The sequence below is a fragment of the Aythya marila genome (assembly GCF_965140915.1).
Source record: "Aythya marila genome assembly, chromosome: Z".
Taxonomy (NCBI): Eukaryota; Metazoa; Chordata; class Aves; order Anseriformes; family Anatidae; genus Aythya; species Aythya marila.
Window position 1 is genome coordinate 53344574 of NC_139080.1, and position 12228 is coordinate 53356801.

The following is a 12228-nucleotide window of genomic DNA, read 5'->3' on the forward strand; positions in this document are numbered from 1 at the left end:
GGAGATTTTTTTTTTTCCTTTTTGCAAGTCAACTGCTTGTGATAGGGACTAACAGGATTAACACCAATTCCTTAATTTTGACTTTCTCTTTCCTGTCAGTAGCACCCAAGAAGCTTGCTCCTTTATCTTTCCTATCAAATGATATGTATGTTGGAGCTGCAGATTCTTTTTCCTTTTTAAGCATTTCCCCCAGCTTCACCTGATGTACCAGAAATATCCTTGGGCTCTTTGTCGAGGGCATGGAAAATCAGTAATGGATCTCCCAGAGCTGTGTGTATTTTTAACTCATATGTCTTTAGACCCAACCTGGAACGTGAAGGGACTCAAATACTTTTCCTGCTGACAGTTCACTCTTTAATGAGTTGTTGCCTGCTTCTGATGTTGTCTACTAATGCTGTGTTCTTCCAGAATGGTTAGCATATTTAGGTGAACAGTTTTGCAATAAATGGATGTTAAGTGTTCAGACTCTCTAAGAAAATTTGAAATCTCTTGGCCATGGCATGAGATCTGTGTCCTGACACCCATGTTCATGCAGCAGGAGCACTCTGTTAGTTGGATTGGGCCCTGAAATTGCTTTGTTTTCTTGTTCATTGAATGTCATGTGTCATCCAAGAGAAATAACTGGAACTTTCCTCTGACAGAATTAACTGAACAGTTCTTAGAGCCTGTGTTTGTCTTTCTGGGGGCTGAATTGTATTCTCAAGGGATAAGGAGCAAGGGAAAAAGTAACAAGTGATGTCCACAAGTTGATGGTATGGACGTGAGTAGGTGGAGGAATAGCAACAGCATCACCTTTGTCCCAGAGAGTTGTTCCAGTTGACTCTCTTGGGGTTTACAGGGCTAAACATGTGAGTGGGAAGGGCTGCAAAGCTGGCTGTCTGCCATGGCACTCTCTGGGGCCTGAAGGGGATTAAAGTAGTCAGTACTGCTCCTTTACGAGGGGGACTGTAAACCATGCAACCAGACAAGATGCAATACTCAGACTCTCTTTTCCTTCTTGTTTCTCTCAGACCTCACTATGTGATGGGTTTTTAGTCAGCTGAAGTCTTATTTACAAGTGTGATGAGTTTGCAGCTAGTATACAGCTAAATGCTTCCCTGTGAGAACTGTATGCTGCATCAGGGCATTTCTGTGTAAGAGCTTAATGCACCTTGGAGGCCCTGCTTGAAATCCATGATAAGGTTTCACAGTGAAGGTATCAGATAATCATAGAATCACAGAATCATAGAATATCCCGAGTTGGAAGGGACCCACGAGGATCATCGAGTCCAACTCCTGGTGCCACACAGGTCGACCCAAAATTTTAGACCATGTGACTAAGTGCACAGTCCAAACACTTAAACTCTGACAGGCTTGGTGCAGTGACTATGTCCCTGGGGAGCCTGTTCCAATGTGCAACCACCCTCTCGGTGAAGAACCTCTTCCTGATGTCCAGACTAAATCTCCCCTGCCTCAGCTTGACACAGTTCCTGTGGGTCCTATCACTGGTGATTAAGGAGAACATATTTGCGCCTGCCCCTCCAGTCCCCCTCGCGAGGAAGCTGTAGACCGCAATGAGGCCCCCCCTCAGCCTCCTCTTCTTCAGGCTGAACAGGCCCAGTGTCCTCAGCCGCTCCTCATACATCTTCCCCTCTAGGCCTTTCACCATCTTAGTAGCCTTCAACCAAATTAGTTTCCACCATGACACTCTCTTTCATTTATATTTTCAGATGGGTAGCAAGATATGTGCACCTGATGCAAACCAAAATGCACAAACCCAAGCAGTGAATGGGAAGTCTAGAAGGTGCTGAGGACACCACACATATGGCATTCAAGGAGGGTTTCCAGTTCTCAGTGCACAGCAGCCTTGCATCAAGCACTGTCCCTAAAACTGCACTAACCCCTAGATTCACTGCAAAGAGATGGTGTTTGCAGGTTGTAGATAACATTCAGCCGTGGATGTTGAGTTGCATTTAGCAATCTCTTGGCTAGGGCAGTTGCAAAGCAAGCTCAGTTCATGCAATTTCAGCTGTGTACTCCCTCCAGGGGATTGTGTCAGACAGGAAGGGCCTCTAAGTTTTAAAAAGGTCATGGCTGGACTCCCATGGGACTTAGATTGCCCTTCTGTATCCTTGGGGAAGAGGTTAATTTTCCAATGGGTTCATGTGGGTGTAGGGAGAGAAAGGATGGTGTAAGGTCTTGGAACAAAACATCAGGCTTGGGTTTAAGCAAGTTTGAGGCTAGAGGGGAATAGGCCTGGTTCTTCTCTTGGGTTGTTAGGCATTGATTTATTGAGATGATTTACCCAAGTGCAAGAAGGACCCTTGGGCTCAGGTTCAATTTCAGTGGGGTGAAAGAGAAAGCTGTGTTCTCAAGTGAGAGCAAGACAGACAACCGATCAACACAGGAAAAAGATTTAGAAAAAGGGTGTATTCATGCAATCAAGAGCTGTATGAAGGAAGCAGAAAGAAGGGACTTATCACATGAGACCTTACCAGTAGAAAAGCACTAGCTGAATCTACTTCAACTCTACAGTTTGCCAATGTGCTTGGTAGGTGGGTAGTGGTGTGAGAATAAAGCAAAGGCGAAAAAATAACTGGTCAGAAAAAGAAATTAATAAGTGGAAATTACAAGTTACAGGCTTTTATTCTCAGCAGGATTTTGGACTACAGTAAGAAACAGTTTATTTTCATGAAAACACTCCATATTGCTGTTTTACCACATATCCTAAATGTTTTGAAAGGCCAGAAGCAGTCACACAAGAAGCTAGTGAACTGATTTTGCTTGAATTAACATCAGGTAAATGGTAGGCCTCCTTCATGCTATCCAGAGGCTGCAAGGATTACCTGACATGGAAAATAGCAAACTTTTGTATGAACCCGGAGCATTTTTGCTGAGTTGCTGGGGCTTTTGCTGTGTTACTGGAACTTCAGTGTCTCTTTTCAGAGCTCTTTTCATAAGGGCTGATGTTTCAGCTTTCATCCCTTGGATGAATTCTGGGTTGGATGTTACAGCAGTGCTACAAGCACTGTGCACCAATGGCCTCACCAGGCCAGACCACTGTCCTTCTGGCTCCAGATTTTGCCTCAGCAACAGGTGCTTAAGGGAAGGCTGACAGATACACCAGTCGTGTGACTAAAGCCAGTTAGCCAGCTGACACTGAGAAATACCTGATTCCAGCCATTGCCTACTGCACTCATCAGCTGCTAGGCACTGCACACTGTTCCCCAATGCTCTGGCTTCCTCAAGGTCTGTCCATGCAAAATTCAAATGCAGTTTTGGGTTACAAGACTCCTATTCCTCCAACCTGCTAACTTGTTTCCTTGCACCCCTGCCTGGGGTGAGCCAGCCTGCAGAGGGGTTGGAAACTCTTTTGCAATGCACACCGCAATCATCAGTTGACAGGTGGCAAGGTAATACATCATCGCTGTAAAGCTCCTTCTCCATGCTGGCGTCCAACCATGGCAAAAAGCTTGGGGAAGGGGATTGCTCACTGAGCGACAGGGAGCGCAGCAGCAGGAGTAACTAAGCACAGATACACACGCTGACATATCTCAGCTGCTCCCTGGAAGGAAAGTAATACTGTCTCCTGCTCAAGTCAATCAGTGCTCCCAGCCCTGTGCCTCAATGGGACCGAGATCTGCTAGCAGGGTTGTGCTGGCAAGAGCGAGCCACTTCCTTCCCAAACCCTGTTGGGATACACCGTGGCTCTGCTCCTTGAAGAGGTACCAGGTTTTCTTCCCACACGCATAAACCCTGCATCACTGGAGGAGGGTCATCTGGCCAGCAGAAAGACCAGCTAGGAGAAGGTCCTGTTTCACTATAAGGAAACCTTACACTTGACTGCCAGCTATTGCAAAGTTTATAGTAGCTGCTTTGAGATTATTTACAGCATCTAGTCTGCTATTCCAGAAGAAAATACCTTTCCAGCCAGAGCAAATCCAACGATTATACAGAGGTCAAATTACAAAAAAGTCATCTGTATTTTTCATATATTTTCAGATTTGGTTTCCAGATTTTTAGATTTATGCTGTAATTACTAAGTTTTGAAAATTACTTTTTTTGTTTGTTTGTTTGTTTGTTTTGGGGGGGTGGGTGGGTGCGGATGGAATTGTTTCATTTAGAACAAAAAATATCATTTTAAAATGTTAAGGCTTTTTCCTCCAGAAAAAAAAAAAAAAAAAAAAAAAAAAATTGAAACTGGAAATGGAAATGAAATTGGAAGCTCAGAAGCAGATATTTAATATGTCTGGGTAAATTTAAGACTAAATGTATCATATTCTTGCAGACCCATTCTTGCCAGGAGGGCTGGTCCTGCATTTGTTCAGAGTACGAATCATACACCTAGATGCATAGATCTGTATCCAGACCTGCCAGAGGGGTCCAAAAGCAAGTCCAACAGCAGCAGCTCTGACATGTCCTGCCTGCAGCAGGTCCCAGGTATCTGGGAGCATGTCTGATTAATGAGGGTTGTGATTCTGAGCTTCCCTGCTCAGAATAAGCACAATTGAGCTTTTGCAGAGATCCCCAAAACACAGACCAAGAAATATGGAAGTGAGTTGTCACTGAGTGATACTTTTCTGCCAGGGTCAGTCAAGCTGGCATGTGTGTAGTGTACTCCTCTGGCTAGCATGGTTCCATCAGAAGCAAAAGAGATGTTATATTTCTGGCCCTGCCAGCTGGACAGTTTATAGCTGCTTAGCACCTCTGAGACTGGCACTCGAATGGGTACAAAACAGCCGAGTCTGTCCTTGTGGATTTACATGGGATATCTGGATGGAAAGTAGCTGCATGCAAGAGGAGACAGAGAAACCAAAAAAGCTTGCAGATGAAATACCTGTCTGAGGCAAATGCAACTGCTCACTGAAACCAGGATCAATATCCAAATTTGTTTTCAAGAGATGGGTAGTTGTTTTCCTTTTCTCTCTTTTTTTTTTTTTTTTAAACAAATTTGAAAGGTGCCAACCCCAAAAGTTTTAAAAGGCAGCGTTTTGCTTTAAAAATGTCAAAACAGAAAGTTTGGGTGGCATTATTTTTTAATCTTCAGCAATTTATTTAATTCAGCACAAAGCTGCAAAATATCGTGACTGAGTCATAACATAAGTTTTCAAAGCCAAGAATTACTTAGGTTGGAAATACTTTGCTGAGCTCTACTTCTGCCTCGAAAGAGAAGCCTGCAGCTGTTTCCTAGTGAATTATCCATGGAGCACTGACTCCTTCCTTTAGCATGCCTAATCAGCCCCAAATTTGCCTTATCCCATTAGCTTTGTTTGCTCTGTTGTCTGTCTCTGCTTTATCTTGGGAGAGAATAAAGGTGACAGCCTAGCACCAAACAGGGCAGAGACTGTCCTCTTCAATTGCCTGCAAAGCAGCTCACAGGGTGGTTCTCCCCTGTGATCAGGGTCCTAAAAACACAAGGGAAGAATTTGTTTAGCTCTCCCCTCTGCAAGGGAAATTTTTAAGTAGGAGCTGTTTTTTCCATGTCCACAGGTGGAACTTCCTTTGAGCCTGATTCTCTCCTTTACTTTACAGCTGCTTTCTTCTCTTCGGGATATTAAGGAAAAAATACACAGGCCAAAACAACAACAATAAAAAACCTTGCTTGGCTGGGATGACAAACCTCAATATTCAGATATGAGCTGTTGAAGGAGATGGGAGAGTGAGTGCCTTTTCATCAGTTTGTTGACAAACATAAACAATTATAAAAGAATTATTCAGTAAATCTGATCATAGATTAACAAGCAAGAGAAAACCAGGGACAATTTGTTAACTAATCCCAAAAGGACTGGAAGCTCTCAGGAATGATAGCAAGCCTTGTGGAAGCAAGTAGTTTATGTAAGATCCCCTTCCAGCCCTGCAATTACCTACGACTCACAGCTTGCATTACAGAAGAGTAAATGTTTAGCCTTCATGGCCACAGAGAAGAGTTTGAAGACAAGAATGTTAAACCTCAAAAACCAGAAGGCAAATAAAAAATACCTCACCATTTGTCTTTTGAAACAAAACAAATAAAGCCTAGCATTTTTTAAGCTAGGCTGAGTAGTGTTCATTTTTCTGCTGCGTGTACTTTCTCAGCTTTTGCTGTCTCTTCAGCCGTGTACCTCAACCACATCTTTTGTAGAAAACCCCAGGGTTAAAAATATCTATGCAATTGAATGACTGGGCTTTGCAGCAACAGCATCTCCTCATACTTTCTACAGTGGCACTTAAGACAGGGTTAGGTGGCTTTTCTAAGACCTAAATCCAAGATCACACCAAGGTCAAGGCCGCTGCCACAGACAGTCCTGCATTTTATCCTCCAGAGTGCCTAAGCACCATGCAGCCAAGCATGTCCAGAAGCAGCCCATGACAGGTAAATGCAGATGTCCTTGGGAAAAGCCATCTCTGCCAGTAGTCCGTGCATGCAGAAGAGATGGGAACTGCCTTTTGCATGACAGCCTGTGCTATGGCTGCTTGGTTGAAAAGTGTTTGGTCCTGGGCTGGAGACAGGCAGGGAAGCCAGGAGGAGCTGGGTGGCAAGGCTGAGATCTCTTGAGACTGAGGCCCTTCCGTGTTGCATGGGAAAAAAACAGCTGTCCAAAACAGCTTTTGTCATCAAAATGGCCTATGGAAAGTCTCAGTGCTTGAGAAAAATATAGAACAGCTGTGGAGCATTAATAATTTGTTTTCCCTGGAGCCCTGGTGCAGCATGGATGTGCTGATGGTGAGCTCTGCCCAGAGGAAGCTCAGCCTGTCCCGTGGCCAGGGGAGAGTCGGATGGCTGGCTGGCATGGGGACCCACTGCTGCCAGCCAGGGAAACACCTTCCTGGGACCTTTCCTCTTCCCAGAGGGAATTTTCACTGTATCTGTATCCCTGTCTTGGCTGTGTGAGTCCAGAATGGTTTACGTGCTAGGAACTCGTCTGGCTGATTTTATTTTCCCAAGATTTTTGGTCATAAGCCTTCTAGTTACGTTACTACACGGGAAAGCCTGGAGCCCTTAGTTCTTACTGTAACACAAAATAATCCTTAAGGATGTAAATAAGTTTAAACATCACAACCCCAGAAAATTTGAGGAAGAAGTTCACCTAACAACAAAGGAGCCGATATTCCTTAAAAAAGCCACCTTCCCCCAGAGTTCTCATAGCATCAGGACTATTGGAAATCAAATTCACATGTCCCTAATTATTTAACAGGAATTCTTAAGATTCCTGCAGGATAAGTAATTTGAAACAACCCACAAAGCTATTTTGCCTGTTTCCTGGGGCAAATTTATGTCATAGTTTGGTTAGTTACAATGTTATCAGCTGCCTGGAGAAACAGGCTATGCTAATACCAGTATTACCTAATTCATGCCTGGAGTCTGATCCTCAGAGATTTCTAAGCCTTTTAGTGGTTCTTTGAATGGCCTCTTTATAGCTTTAAACACAGGAACATTTACTGAGGTAGCTGCCATACTAAGTAAACAGGAAGGTTTGTAAGAATAGCCATTTTTTGCTTGGCATCCTGCCAGCCACACAACTGCAAACTTGTGTATAAACACACACACATGGCTGCTTTCTTCACCACTGGATCCTGAAAACAGAAATCCCCCCATGGACCTCACGGACACGCTGGGAGATGTGAATGTCGAGGAGGTGAAGATATTGGTGGAGCCTGATGCCTGTGGCACCCAAAGGAGATGGATTGAGCTCTTGTCCTGCTTCTCACCACCTACTCCGTGCCCCCCTGGCCTTATCCCCATAGGACAGCCACTGGGCAGGAGCCTGTCCTGCTGAGGAACATCTGAGCTTTGGGTCTCTTTCAGTCCCTGGCTTTGTATGCAGCCCTGGGGCAGGACGATTGAAGGTTTTGTGCCTTGTCTTCTTACTCAGTCCATAGAGTGGCCTCAGGAGCTGCAGAGGATAAGGGTTGCCCAGATGGTGGGTCACTGACAGTGGTTTCCACTGCAGCAGCAACTGGGTCTCACTGGTGTCTCCTACAAGGCTCAGCACTCGGACACAAAAGGATTGAGTCAGGAGGGAGATGGTGTTGGAGACCTTCAAACAGCCAAATTTCCAACTGCTTTGTGTAGCTGGCTGGTGAGGAGCTCTCTACCTGGCCAGTGAAGAGCACCTTGATGAGGCCTAGCTGTGTTTTCTGCTCTGGGGGCTGCCCTCAGGACCCAGGCCCTAGCAGGGGCTGGAACTTGCCTCCTCTCTGGTGTGCCACCTGGCAGCACCTTCAGTGACACACACAGGACTTCCACATAAAGAGTGACAGACTGAGCACTTTGGGGCTTTAAAAACAAAGGTCCCCTGGATTCGTGGCTGCCTTCAACACACTGTAATGCTGGCATCATCTGGTGCCATAAAGGCAAAGATGATATACTTCCCTCACAGGTTCTCCCTGAATGAAGTGTCTCTAGGGAAAATATCCCTTTCCAGCTTGGAGAACCCATCTGCAGGGTCTGAAACCCTCCTTGATAATGGAACCAGGTTTGCCATTTCTCATGTTTCTCCCACAGTCTGCATGGTGACCGGGGTCACCTGAAGAGTGGTGGGATCTTGATATTGCAGCCTCTCCCCTTCCCTGGCTTGTTTGTATCTCCTCTTTGTTCCCATGTCTGGCTTTTGACAGGAATACCTCTGGTACGGGGATCGGTATGCGCTCCTACAGTGTCAGCATGCTTGCGACAGTGAAGTAATGTGAATAAAGAAGTGGGTGGAAATAAATACAATTTATTGGCTACCTACATGTGACAAACAGAATAGACCTGACAAGGGAATTTTGCATATACAAACTCGGCTTGCTTCCTGCTAATAGTTTGAAGACAGCTCACTGAGTTTAAGCTTTGCTTGAAATCATTTAAATTTCCATAAGGCCTAAAAATTTGTCTCAGTATCTTTTTTAGCTCCAAGCTTCCCTGAGCTAAATCCTGATTTCACCTAATTGGAGGGGAGCTGGAGAACTACGTGCTCAGCCACTTGTCTCCTCTGCTCTGCACTACAATCTTGAGGACATTTTCAAAAGTTTTCATGTTTAAATCCCCCTCTTCCTTTGGCATATTCTTGTTGACTGTCTGATACTGAGCAGAGGAACTGGGAGCCAACATCAGAGCCATAAGCACACACCAAGTTAGAGCTAGTTATATGCAAACCCTGCAGGCACAGAAAAATGGAGAGAACATATGCATGAACCTAAGTGTCCACACATGCATGCAAACAGGAATAAAACCCTCTAACTTTGGGCTTGGAACCAAGGCAAATAAAACCTGGGAGAACAAAAACACTGAAAGATTCCTCTGTATTCACCAGAGGCACTGCACAAGTGTGCTGTGACTGCAGGTAGGCTGACCTGTCCTGTGGGAGCACACCCCTCTCTCCACGAGTGCTTGGGCTGGATGTCCACATCAGGGGTGCTGGGCCAGGAGGGAGTTTTTACTTACCAGTTGCGAAACCCCAGAGCAGCAATGCTAGCTCAGCCTAAACTTTAAGTGAAAATTTAAAACAAATCCCCTTTGGGATGAGATGGAAATGTCAGCCCAAGGAGGAATATGTTCTGAGTAAGTTGCAAGCGACCGAAGGAGATACAAGCTGGAATCCAGCCTTGGCTGCACCACACACCATCTGTCAGCGTTGCAGAGCAAACTAAAGGAAGAGCAGAAAGTGTGCAATTATCCTCTTCCTTGCTGGGGAGCCCAGAGGCCAGAGAAGTGGCTTATCTTCCCTGCTACACTTCTTGAGACTGACACATGCATTTCCCCCCAGTGGCCACGCCATGCATTCCCTCTCATCCTACTCACTCTCCCTGTGGTGAGCCAGGGATGCAGACTGCTGTGCTGGGACATGAGCAAGAGGGCTCTGTTCCCATGGTTAAAGAGACTGGTTTAGGAAATAGTGTGAGAGGAACAACAGGCACCTTGCTGGCAAGACCTGGGGGCTTACTCATGTCCCTATGGGCACCCAAGCACCACTGGGACTGAGCACTACCCCCAGACAAGAGCTCTTCCCTCTCCTTCTCCCCCCTGCCCTTGCACATTTTCGTAACCTTGCAAAAGTTTCAGACAACGTCATCTTTAGCCTACTGCAGGCAGGGCTCGGGAGCCACGTGAGGGGCAGCGAGGGGGCCTGCACGTGTTCAGCACACCAGCCCCATGGCCAATGAGTGGGGAGCTGGCCTACACTCCCCTGTCCGCCACCCCAAAAGGGCTGCAGGAATGTCTCCCCCCTGGCATTGCGTTTTGAAAGATGTGTCTGGCGAGACAGCAAGCTGACTTTGGCAGGCAGCGCCGGCAGCGTGGTAATTAATTAAAGCACAGTTGAGAAAATCGCAGCGCAAGCTTACCCCGCAGCCAGGCCCGCAGCTCTGTGGCAGAGCGTGGCGTCTTGCTGGAGCCCACACCTCTTCGTGCGAGGGGGTGGGCAGCCTGCATTTGGCTCCGAAAATGAGAGCGGGATGGAGAGGAACGGATCCTTGCGCTAATCAATGAGCGAGGACCTTGTCTGCAAGATAAGGCAACCTGGGAATGGAGCAGCAAGCTGTACCACAGTAGCAGAGAGGATAAACAAGTGAAGGCTACTAAAGAGTGTCTTACACAGGCAGGAATCCCTTCTCCTGTCGCATGTGCAGCTCTGGAGACTGAAGGAGCCTCCCCACAGAGAGCCGCAGACAGAGAGCCGCAGGAGGAACAGGTGCCCCATCCTTTGCAGCCAGAGCAGCCAGAGCTGCAAACACTGCACAGCTCCCCGTAGCTCTGTGCCTACAGCTGAGCTCTTCCAGCTACCAGAACTGCATTGCCAGCAGACACTCCTGTGGTTCCTGCCATCACCTTTCCCACTGCTGCACACTTAGGGGGTTTGGGAGAGCCACAACGTGCAGGCTTCCACTTCGTTCCCACCTGCAGCACATGCTTGCCTGTCACCAGGCTGTCCGTGCTGCCAGGCAGTTTTCAAAAATACCTCTTTTTCAACCTTTGAATAAACTTAACATAGGAGAAAAGTATTCTTTTTGTTTGCTTGTTTGTATTTACTAGAGGAGAAATCACATGGAAGCTCACTCTGACTTTTTAAATTTAATTTCCCCTTTTCTCTTTAATCAAAAACTTAAATATTCATAGGGTGAAAACAAAGACCTCTTGCTTATTTGCATCTTCTAGCCAGGAGAAAAGCAGATTTTTTTTTATTATTATTATTTTTTTCTTATATCTAGGAATACATTTTTTGGTGGGAGACCTCTTGTCCTAACATCCTGTATGAGGAGAATTAAGGCAGCACAGGAATTTTCAAAGTTACAGCATTAGCTCTCTCTCTCTTTCTCTCTTACACATACACAAACACATTTCTGTGCTGCGTTTCAAGCTCCCTATGGAGTATTGCAGTGGAAATAAAACTTTGGGGTTGACTTCCTCTTGCCTGCCATTGTGTGAGGCCAATGAATCTGCTCAGGGTTTAACACAGCTGCATCACATAGACCAGCGCTGCCCACGTTGTGCTGGGGACACTCATGGGCTTGCTTTGACTTTAACCTTGCACATGGTCTGTGGGTGCAAGTAGCAGCCCAGTTACGCAACCCCTGTCTCCATTCCTCCAGACTCCCCACCCTTCCCTGTTGGAAATAATGTGTTTTAGCTCTCACTCTGTTACCTTCCACCCATTTTGGAACCCCTGACTACATTAAATCAGGCTCAGTTTCGCAGATGGAGTTTTGCTTTCCCCTATAGGATTATGTATTTTACAGAGGAAGCAAAACTTTAATGCAGTTAATGACTGCGCTGAAGCATGTTGAGTTGATGCCGTGAAGCTTCTTCGCAGCCTGATCACAATTACCTGCAAGGGGAATAGCAATTTTAAGTACTGGAAGATGTGCTGTGACAGAGTAGTGCAACTGCACATTGCTTAGTGGTCAGGGACACATTCTGCCTTCATGAAGGGCCACGTATTTCAGACTATTTTGCAGCTGGGTATACACAGATTGAGGCAACTACTTGTTCAAGATCTGAGAAAACAGAATTACTTGGCCCGTCCTTCCCCGCCTTGCCCCACAACTTCTCTTTGATCACATGGAAGTTTTCTTTTAGTGCTTTGTTTGCAATTTTTTCCTTTTTTTTTTTTTTTTTTTTTTTTTTTTTTTTTTTTTTGGTGGAGACTTTGCACAACTCTCTCAGATTATGCCTTCAAGTGCTACACGGGCATGAGAAGGAACCCAAAATTATGCAAACGAGCATTTTCAGTGTAACAAAGTAGATCTTATTCCAAATAGACTTCAAATCCACTGCCAGCCCTTGCTGCT